This window comes from Diceros bicornis, chromosome 23 (genome assembly GCF_020826845.1).
Source record: "Diceros bicornis minor isolate mBicDic1 chromosome 23, mDicBic1.mat.cur, whole genome shotgun sequence".
In the NCBI taxonomy this organism is placed as follows: Eukaryota; Metazoa; Chordata; class Mammalia; order Perissodactyla; family Rhinocerotidae; genus Diceros; species Diceros bicornis.
In genome coordinates, this window is record NC_080762.1 from 37,530,058 (window position 1) to 37,542,328 (window position 12,271).

Sequence of the window (12,271 nt, forward strand, 5' to 3'; positions counted from 1 at the left end):
GAAAGGATTATTTAGTATAACAAGATGGCCTTACTTATGCTCACTTACATTCTTCTTTCTGGTCCATAGATTTCATCAGAAACTTTCTAGCCCTTGAATTTCAGCAGATAACCAAAGATTCCATGATCATAAATAATTTGGTAAATATTGTTGGAGTTTGACCTTAGATTTCTGTTTTTTTGTGTGTGTGTGAGGAAGATCGGCCCTGAGCTAACATCTGCCAATCCTCCTTTTTTTGCCCAGGAAGACTGGTCCTGGGCTAACATCCATGCCCATCTTTCTCCACTTTATATGGGACACTGCCACAGCATGGCTTGCCAAGTGGTGCATCGGTGTGCACCCAGGATCTGAACCGGCGAACCCCAGGCTGCCACAGCGGAGCGCATGGACTTAACCACTTGCGCCACCAGGCCGGCCCCTAGATTTCTGTTATTTTTGAAAGGAAAATATTAAAAATTCTGTTTTGTAAAATATTTCTTCATTACTATCACTAATTGAAAACACTTTTCAATATAATAAACAGTGTAAAAAGTCAAAAAATTAAGAATATGTGTGATTAAAAATGCAAAAGTATCCATAAAACAAAATTTTAAAAAAATGAATAAGGGAAAGAAAATTCAATAGAAAACCGAGCAGATGATATGATCAGACAATTCACAAAGTAAGGAGGAATACTGGCCTATAAACACAACATTCTCAATCTGACTAATAATAAACAAATACAGAATAAAAGAGCTTTAAAAGTCACTTATCACATTGGCACAAAGAGAAAGTATTGATAATATGAACTTTTGGCAAGATTTTATACCCTGTTAGTTTAAATGTTGTTGACCTGGATGATCATTTGGCAAATTACAAAGCCAGGCTGACTGGTTTTCCGTTTGGCAGTGAATACTAACAAACAGTCCTATCAATGAATTTTCTCTCAGGTAAAAATGATGTAATCTCTTATTTCTGGAAGCCCCACATTAATCTCTCCTCACCTCTCAGGAAATTGCCATTGTGAAAATGAAGCAACCAACAGTAACTTTCTGATTTTCTTATCCAAACCACACTTCTACTGGCGTCAGGACCTATATCTTCTGTCTCCTCAACTGTTACTGTGAAAGAACCATCTTTACTTCTATTAAAGGTCAAAACTTGCTTTTAACTCTGGTTCCCTATTCTTCTCAGTTTACAGGGACTTCTTTCTGCGGTTATATTTCTTCTTTCTTCATCATAATGCCTTCTCTAGAGGATTACTCTCAACAGCATATAAATATGCTTGATGTTGCCTGTCTTTGTTTTAAACTCAGTTTGTATCTTTACCCTCTTCTACTTCAAATTTCCATTTTTTGGTTCTCCTTTGCAACAAAACTTCTTGAAAAAAATTATCCTCATTCACATAGGAGAGCATAAAAACTTAACTAATATAGCTTTTTAAAAAAATAATAAGCTTTAACTTTTAGACAGTTTTAAGTTCACAGCGAAATTGAGCAGAATTATAGAGTTCCCATATACCCACTACCCACCCTCTACAGAATCTCCGATATCATTGATATCCTGCACCACAGTGTACATTTGTTACAATTGATGAATCAACATTGAAACATCATTATCACTCAAAGTCCGTAGTTTACACTAGGATTCACCCTTGGTATGGTACATTCTATGGGTTTTGACAAATGTAAAGTGACATGTGTCCACCACTAAAGTATCATACAGAATAATTTCACTCCCCTAAAAATCCTGTGTAGTCTGCCTATTCATCGCTCTCTACCCTCTAACCCCTGGCAACCAATGATCTTTTCACTATCTCCATAGTTTTGCCTTTTCCAGAATGTCATTTAGATAGAATCATACAGTATGTAGCCTTTTCAGATTGGCTTTTTTCACTCAGTAATATGCATCTAAGGTTCCTTCCATGGCTTGATAGCTCATTTCTTTTTAGCAATAAATAATATTCCATTGTTTGGATACATTCAGTTTATTTATCTATTTACCTACTGAAAGATATCTTGGTTGCTTCCAAATTTTGGCAGTTATGCATAAAGCTGCTAAACATTAGTGTGCAGGCTTTTGTGGGGACATAACTTTTGAGTGGACATAAAGGACATACCTCCTTTAGATAAATACTAAGGAGCACAATTGGATTATGTGTTAAGAGTATGTTTAGTTTTGTAAGAAACAGCCAAACTGTCTTCCAAAGTGGCTGTACCATTCTTGCATTCCCATCAACAATGAATGAGAGTTCCTGGTGCTCCACATCCTTGCCAGCATTTGGTGGTGTTAGTGTTCCAGTTTTGGCCATTCCAATAGATGTGTAATGGTATCTCATTGTTTTAATTTGCATTCCTTGATGACATATGATGCTGAGCATCTTTTCATATATTATTTGCTCTCTCTGTATCTTTTTTGGTGAAGTGTCTGTTCAGATCTCCTGCCTATTTTAAAATTGGGTGTTTTTTTCTCTTATTGTTGAATTGTAATAGTTCTTTTTATGTTGTGGCTAACAATCCTTTATCAGATGTCTCTTTTGCAAATATTTTCTCCCAGTCTGTGGCTTGTTTTCTAATTCTCTTGACATTGTCTTATACAAAGCAGAAGCTTTAAATTTTAATAACAGACAGCTTCTCAATTATTTCTTTTATGGACTGTGCCTTTGGTATTCTATCTAAAAAGTCATCACCATGTCCAAAGTCATCTAGGTTTTCTCTTACTATTATCTTCTAGGAGTTTTATAGTGTTGCATTTTTACATTTTGGTCTATAATCCATTTTGAGTTAATTTTTGTGAAGTGTGTAAGGTCTGTGTGTAGACTCATTTTTGGATGTCGATATCCAGTTGTTCCAGCATAATTGTTGAGAAGACTATGTTTACTCCATTGTATTGCTTTTGCTCCTTTGTCAAGGATCAGTTGACTATATTTCCGAGGGTCTATTTCTGTGCTCTCTATTCTTTTCCATCAATTGATTTGTCTATACTTCCACCAATACCACAGTCTTGATTACTGTAGCTTTCTAGAAAGTCTTGAAGACGGGTAATGTCAGTCCTCTGACTGTTCTTCTCCTTCAATATTGTGTTGGCTATTCTGGGTCTTTTGCCACTCCATACAACTTTAAAATCAATTTGTTCATGTTCATAAAATAACTTGCTGGGATTTTTATTGGAATTGCACTGAATCTGTAGAAAAAGTTGGGAAGAATTAACATCTTGACTATATTGAGTCTTTCTATCCATGAACATGGTATATCTCTCTATTTCTTTTACTTTGCTCATCAGAATTTTGTAGTTTTCTTCATATAGATCTTGTACCTATGTTGTAAGATTCGTATGAAGTATTTCATTTTGGAGGGTGCTAATGTAAATGGTATTGTGTATTTAATTTCAAATTCCACTTGTTCATTGTTGTTATGTAAGAAAGCAATTGACTTTTGTATATTAATCTTGTATCCTACAACCTTGCTATATTTGCTTATTAGTTCCAGGAGATTTTTTGTCAATTCTTTCAAATTTTCTACACAGAGGATAATGTCATCTGCAAATAAAACAATTTGATCTCTTCCTTCCCAATCTGTATACCTTTTTTTCCCCTTTTCTTGTCTTATTGCATTAGCAAGGACTTTCAGTACTATGTTGAAAAAGAATGGTGAGAAGAGACATCCTTGCCTTATTCCTTACCTTAGTGGGAGATCTTTGAGTTTCTCATCATGCAGTTTGACGTTAGCTGTAGGTTTTTTGTAGTTATTCTTTATCAAGTTGAGAAAGATCCCATTTATTCCTAGTTTCCTGAATTTTTTTTATTATGAATGAGTATTGGATAGTGTCAAATAGCTTTTCTGCATTTATGGATAGGATCTTATGATTTTTCTTCTTTAACTGTTGATATGATGGGTTACATTAATTGATTTTTGAATGTTGAAACAGCCTTGCATACCTGGGATAAATCCCTCTTGGCCATGGGATATAATTCTTTTTGCACACTGTTGGATTTGATTTGCAAATATTTTGTTGAGGATTTTTTTTCACCTATGTTCATGACAGATATTGATTTGTAGTTTTTTTTCCTTATAATGTTTTTGTCTCATTTTGGTATTAGGCTAATGCTGGACTCATGGATTAAGTTAGAAAGTGCTCTTTCTGTTTCTATCTTCTAGAAGAGATTGTAGAGAATTGGTATAATTTCTTCCTTAAATGTTGGTGTAAATCACCAGTGAACCCACTTGGGTCTGGTGCTTTCTGTTTTTATTAATTATTGATTTAATTTCTTTAATAGATATCAGCCTATTCAAATTGTCTATTTCTTTTTGTGTGAGTTTTGGCAGATTGTGTCTTTCAAGGAACTGGGTCAGTTCATCTAGGTTTTCAAATTTGTGAACATAGAGTTGTTCATAATATTCTTTTATTAGCATTTTAATGTTCACGTGATCTGTAATGATATCCCTTCTTGTATTTCTGATATTAGTCATTTGTCCTCTTTCTTTTTTTTCTTGGTTAGTTTAGCTAGAGGCTTATTGATTTTATTGATCTTTTCAAAGTACTAGCTTTTAGTTTTGTTGGTTTTCTCTATTGATTTCTTATTTTCCATTTCATCAATTTCTGCTTTAATTCTTATTTCTTTTCTTCTATTTACTTTGGATTTAATTTGCTCTTCTTTTCCTAGTCTCCTAAGGTGGAAACTTACACTATTGATTTAAGATTTTTCTTCTCTAATAAATGCACTCAGTGCTATAAATTTCCCTCTAAGCCCTGTTTTCATTGCATCCCACAAATTTTGATAAGTTGTGTTTTCATTTTCATTTAGTTCAAATGTTTTAAAATTTCTCTTATGATTTCTCCTTTGACCTATTTGTTATTTAGAAGTATATTGTTTAATTTATAAGTATTTTGAGGTTTTCTAGCTGTCTTTCTGTTATTGGTTTCTAGTTTAATTCCATTGTATTCTGAGAACAGATATTGTATGATTTCTCTTCTTTTAAATTTGTTAAGGCACATTAGATGACTCAGAATGTGTTATATTTGGTGAATGCTCCATGTGAGCTTGAGAAGAATGTGTAATCTCATGTTGTTGGATGAAGCAGTCTATAGATGTTAATTATACCCAGCTGATTGATGGTACTGTTGAGTTCAACTACAGCCTTACTATTTTCTGCCTGCTGCATCTGTCCATTTATGATAGAGGGATGGTGAAATCTCCAGCCATGATAGTATATTCATCTATTTTTCCTACAATTCTATCAGTTTTTGCCTCACATATTTTGACGCTCTGTTATTAAGTTCTTACACATTAAGGATTGTTATGTTTTCTTGAAGTATTGACTCCTGATCATTTGTGGTGTGCCTCTTTATCTCTAATAACTTTCTCATTCTGAAGTCTACCCTATGTGAAATTAATATAGCTACTCCCACTTTCTCCTATTAGTGTTACATGATATATCTATCTCTCTCTACTTTTAATCCATACATGTTTTTATAGTTAAAGGTGAGTTTCTTGTAAAAAACATATAATTGGGTCTTGTTTTTTGATTCATTCTGATTATCTCTGTCTTTTATTTGTATTTAGACCAACAACATTTGAAATGATTATTGATAGTTTCATTAATATTTACCATATTTGTAACTATTTTCTATTTATTACTATTTTCCATTTTCAGCCTTGTTCTTTAGTCCTTTTTTGTCTTCCACATATTTTCTGCCTTTTGTAGTTTTAATTAAGCATTTTATATAATTCCATTTTCTCTCTTTTCTTAGCATAGCAATTATACCTTTTTTTCAGCTATTGCCTTAGAGTTTTCAATATACATTTACAACTAATCTAAGTCTACTTTCAAATAACACTATAACACTTCACAGGTAGTGCAAATGCCTCATGTTAACAAATATTCCTAACTATTCCCTCTCACCCCTGTGTCATTGCTGTCATTCATCTCACTTATATATAAACATACATAAGCATTTTTATACACATAAGCATACATAAATACATTGTTGCTATTGGTATTTTGAACAAATTGCTATCTGTTATATCAATTAAAAATAGGAAAAATAGAAAGTGTTCATTTTACCTTCACATATTCCTTCTTTAATGCTCTCCCTTTCTTTATGTAGATCCAAGTATCTGACATATATAATTTTCCTTCTCTCTGAAGAAATTTTAAAAATATTTCTTGCAAGGCAGTTCTACTGGCAACAAATCTTTTCAATTTTTGTTTGTCTGAGAAAGTCTTTATTTCTTTTTCAATTTTGAAGGATAGTTTGCAGGGTACAGAATTCTAGTTAGGTGGGTTTTTTCCCCTCTCAACATCTTAAATATTTCACTCCACTGTCTTCTTGCTGGCCTGGTTTCTGAGATGTTGGATATAGTTTTATGTTTGCTTCTCTGTAGGTAAGGGCTTTTTCCCTCCTCTGGCTTTTTTCAACATTTTTTTCTTTATCTTTGATTTTCTGAAGTTTGAATATGAATGTCTACATATAGATTTTTTTTGGCATTTATCCTGCTTGCTGTTCCAAGATTCTTGGATATATGATTTGTTGTGTGACATTAATTTGGGGGAAAATCTAATTGTTATTGCTTCAAATATTGCTTTTGTTCTTTTCCCTCTTGCTTCTCCTTCTAGTATTCCCCTTACATGTATGTTACACCTTTTGCAGTTGTCCCACAGTTTTTGGAGATTCTGCGGTTTTGTGTGTGTGTCTATGAGGAAGATCAGCCCTGAGCTAACATCTGCCAATTCTCCTCTTTTTGCTGAGGAAGACTGGCCCTGGGCTAACATCCATGCCCATCTTCCTCCACTTTATGTGGGATGCCACCACAGCACGGCTTGACAAGTGGTGCATTGGTGCGTGGCCGGGATCCAAACCGATAAACCCTGGGCCGCCGCAGCAGAGCACGTGCACTTAACCGCTTGCGGCCACCGGCCCAGCCCCTCTGCAGTTTTTTTAAGTATTCTTTTATCATTGCTTTTCAGTTTTGGAAGTTTCTACTGTCATATCCTTAAGCTCAGAGATTCTTTCCTCATCTGTTTCCGGCCTACTAATGAGGCTATCAAAGACATTTTTCACTTCTATTACAGTGTTTTTGATCTGTAGCATTTCTTTTTGATTCTTTCTTAGAATTTCTATCTCTCTGCTTCCTTTATTCTTCTGTTCTTGCATATTGTGTACTTTTTCTATTAAAGCCCTTAGTATATTAATCATAGTTTAAAAAAATTTTGATCTGATAATTCCAGCATTCCTGCCATATCTGACTCCGGTTCTGATGTTTGTTCAGTCTTCACACTGTGGTTTTGTCTTGTAGTATGTCTTGATAGCTGGGTGAAAGGAACTGCTGTAAATAGGCCTTTGGTAAAATGGTGGAAATATGTAGGAGAAAGGAAAGTGTTCTCTAGTCATCTGATTAGGTCTCAGACCTTTGGTGAGCCTGTGCCCCTGGACTGTGAACTTCACTAGTGCTTCTCAGTTTTTTTTGGTTCCCTCAGGAAGAATGGAATGACTAAATCAGGCTGGGGCTGGGTATTTCTCTTCCCACAGGTAGCTTAGGCTCTAATAAAACTCCTGCAAGTTAGGCTTTTGTAAAATAGTTTCTCCTGAGGGCAGGCATTGTTTATAAGAACAGAATACTCTGGTATATTTCAAACTGGTTACTTTTCCCTTCCCCCTGCATGAGTGGATTTTTCTCTGATACTCATGCTGAGGACCTAGTTGAGCTCCTGGAGGTAAAACTCACAAAAGCAGGAGGGCTTCCCTATGACTGGGTCTCCCTGGAGTTTTTAACTCCTAGACTTACCCATACTGAGCCTCTGGCAATTCGTTAATTACAGTTTAGATTTTCCTACCCCAGCACTGGTTCCAGCAGAGGTTTCTGCTTGTGGACTTCTGTTCCAGTAAGTTGTGATTCTTTGTATTCACCTATCCGTCTCCCTAATTTTTAGGGCAGTTTGCCTTGTGACCTTACTTCTCTGATGAATCTAAGAAGATTTGTTTATTTTTTAGTTTATTCATCCTTTTTACTTGTTAAGACGGAGTGGCAACTTCTAAACTCCTTACATGCAAGAGTGGGGCATGTGGAATTTTTTTAGTATAGCTTTTTATGGTTAACGTTCATTTATGTTTACCCAATATTTACCACTTTCATTTCTTGGTCTGATTTCCTGCATCTTTGTGTTTCCATATGAAATAATTTTTTTTCTGCTTAAATTATTCCCCTTTAGTTTTTCTTTTAGTGTAGGACATTAGCAATATATTTTCTGATTTTGTCAGAAATCATTTCTGTTCCATTTTCACTTTGAAGGGTATTTTAGCTAGGTATAGAATCAAAATTGACCATTATTTTCCTTCAGTGGTGTAGTGGTGTCATTTTTCGTAAAGCTTCTCCTGTTTCTGTTGAGAAGTCTCTGTCAGTTTTGTTAATTATACTTTAAATATAGTATATCTTATTTTTCTCTGGCTGCTATTGAGATTTTCTTTTTGTTTTGACTTGCAGTAGTTTTACTATGGTATTCCTAAGTGTGATTTTGTTTGTACTTATCTTACTTGGTTTGTAGAGCTTTTTAAATTAGTGGGTTAAATTCCTTCATTAGTTTTGGAAAATTCTCAGCCATTGTATTTTTAAATATTGCCACTACCCCATTTGCTCTCTCCTCTCTTTCTGAGTCTCTAGTTACACATACATTAGAAGTTTTCTTTCTTTTGTAAAAGTTTCCAAATACTTGTGGTATTTGACAGGCACTTTTGTAACTAATATATGTTTTAATTGCATTGTCAGCAGAAAATAATCAGTGTGATTATGATTCTCTGATATTTGTTGTCAATTTATTGTTTAGAATTTAAATATAGTTTTGTAAGTTATATATGTTAAAAAATGTATATTCAGCAATTGCATGGTACGGAGTTCTGTATATGTCTATGAAATTAAGCATGTTAGTTGTTTAAATATCTTGTAGCATACTGAATATTTCCATTGCTCAATTTATTTATTATTGAGAGAGAAGTGTTACAATGTTCTGCTTTGGTTTCAGATTTGTAATCATTTGCCTTGTAGTTCTGTAAATTTCACTTATGTATTTTAAGGCTATACTACATGTTGAGTACAATTTAAAACAACGAAGTTTCAATCTTTTACTTCTTCTGTAATATTAGTTGATATTCTTCTATAATGTGGAACCGTTTCTCACTTACTGGAGCTATTTATTTACTCTGGAATATAGTTCCTAATGGAAAGGATAATGTATGTTTACTTCTTTTACTTTAGTTACCAATTTCACAGTAAGGAAATGCTTTATCAGATGTTGACCTATAAGTTTTTTCTGGTTTTATTGTTTCTGAATACCAATTCTTGAGTTTTCTAAGATTATTTTATTCCACTGAAATTATTATTTTTTTGGTGCTCAACTTTGTTCAGTGAGTGATCCTTAAACCTGTTTGTTTGTTCTTTTGATGTTACCCCCATTAATTCTGAAGGCATCTTGATTTCTGGCTCAAGGAGATACCTCAGTCTCCCATAAATGTGTTCTTCTCCCTAGACCAGGAACTAGACGTTGCTCCAAGGAACTCATTCCTTTTAGTTTTTTCCAGATTTTTGCTTTTTCAATTCTTTACATTTGACTTATTTGCCTTTTTTTTACCCTTTATTTCCAAGATATATATTCATTTTGAACATAACAAGATTATTTATATAACATGTACATGGATAGATTTAGGTACAGAGAATTCTGATAATAGTTTAATGTTATGAATCACAGTGATAAATGAGGACATTTGACTAAAATTTTAATCCATTAAATGAAATGACTGACTTTTAACTAAAATTTGAACTTCATGTTGCTGAACATTCAGATGTTAAAGATGAGAAGTCAAAGATTACACAGAGAGTTAATCTAGTGGTGGCATTAGTTTTGCATCAGTAGGCATTATGACAGAGAAAGAATAGGGATATATATAAATAGCCTGTATTTATTTTTAATTATTTGTCTGACTGCCCTTATGTTTAATGTCCTGTCTTGTATTTTGAGAAACTGAAACGAAAAAACCACTTGACTAATTTTTAATAATCTGATACCTTGCCTTTTTATTAATATGGCATCCAAGCAATTAATATTTTAATGACAACAGCTGTTTCATAGAAATGCTTTTCTGAACGTTTCCCAAATAGACACATTTGTTCCATTTTTAGATTAGCGAAAACAATGAATATCTGCTTTGAATTTTAGATTCAAAATTGGGAAATTTCAAAGCAAAAATATTAAAATGCTCTGTTTTGAATTTTTTTGTATTGAAAAATAACTCCTTTCGAATATATGAAAGAATAGTCCTTTTCTAAAGTTCTCCTCTATCATATATAAATAGCCTCAAATCTAATCATTTTAAAGCACTTTGGTGTTACGTAAATTTTCTTTATACCTGGGTTACTACCTTAAATTTATATTAATGTATTATGTTTGCCTGTATTGACAATACCTTAGTGTTTGATTTTCTTTACAAAATTGAGACATATGTTATAGGAACTAGTCATTATTTGCATTCAGCTGATGTGAGATAATAGGGTTATATTGAAGCTATTACTCTTCCTTTGGTCACAGCAAAAATGTATTTTTCTTTTGAAAATAATTATTTAAATGGCATTACTTGTTCTGCATAAGTCAGTGAGCTTATATTTAAACAAAAATGTCATAATTAAGAGAGTCTTAGGTCTGGATTCTTGTTTTCTTGAAACATTCTTCAGTTTCCATCTCTAAATGTCTGCATAATTATGCATTGCAGAGTGTCAGAGGAGCAAATCAGAAGGAAAGATATGTACTTAAACGTTTAGGAACTGTCACTGAAGGGTCCAAGTAAAGAAAAAGACTTTAAAAAGTGACACAAAGTAGGAACAATTATACAATTAGCACCTTATATGCATGGAAAAGCCCATTCTACAGGTGACATTACTCTTTATCCCTCCTCCCTACTCATCCCAAAATGTTCTTCTTATTTTCCTCATTTTAGTATATGGCACCATTTTCTGCCTAACAGTCCATGCCACAAATTTGAAAAAGACCTTTGATTTGTCTTCACTCATTGTATCAAGTAGATCATCAAATACTGTTGATTCTGAAACTCTTCATCTTTCCTCTCCACATGAACTCCTTCGAAAGTTCAAGTTTTTATTTTTCTGGAGGATAACTACTATATCAACAATTATAACCGAGCTTTCCCCTACTCACATCCATCCTGCTCACTTTTCTCTGATTTATCTTTCTAAAATAAAAAATGTATTCTTATATTTCCCTTGCTTAAAATATTGCAATAGTGCTCAAGAGTTTGTAATGGTGAAATAATTTATGAGTTTGTTCAACTTTCCTCTTCAATGTTACTTCTCTCATGTTCCTTTTTATCCTCATTACCAGAGCATTCACTCCAGCTATATTCAACAATTTGTGGTTTTTCATATACCTCTCTGCTTGACTGAAATGACCTCCCAAATACCCTCTACCAACGGCCAACTCCTACAGACTTAGCTCGTGTGCTGCTAGAAAAGTTAGATAGAAAATAATGCTAAATTCCCCCAATATGCTGTGTAACAAGACCTGCTTCAGTCATTGTGTATAAAATGGGAAACAAAAGAGACATGGTCCTTGTCCAGTGGTGGGAGACAGAAAGGAAAAAAGGAACAAATAAAAATAAAGCAATCATAGATTTTGATTAATACTTTAAAGGAAACAAACAGAACACTAACATATAAATAATGATAGTGAAGGTGCAGATGGGAGATCTACTTTGGACAGCGTGGTCGGGAAGAGGTAACATTTCAGCTGATACATAAAAGATAAGGAAGGAGCCAGTCAAACAAAGAGTAGAAAAAAGAATGTTCTAGGGAGTGAGGGCAGCAGCATGGACATAAGCCTTGAGTCCTGCAGTCATTTTTGACAGTCTGCTTCCTCCATTTGACTGAGCTTCTGAGAGTCATGGACCATATCTTTCAGCTTTAGATCCCCATTCTCTAGCACACTGAATATTCTTAGAAAGTGCTGTCAATTAAACTAATAATTTATTTTGGAGAGCCTTGTCTATATGGTTTGTTATTGTTTCTTATTTTCCCCCACTCATCACATAATCTGAAGCATGTCAGAGCTTATTTTCTACCAGCATTTCACACACTGTTTTGCCCTAGCATTTGATGGTGTGCAGAAAGAACCTCTATGCCTGCTGCGTGATTTTCTCAGATTCACATTTAAGAAACAAACAAGAAAAAGCCCTAATAGGCAACCTTAAATTACACCTAACAGAACTAGAAAAAGAAGAACAAACAAAGCCC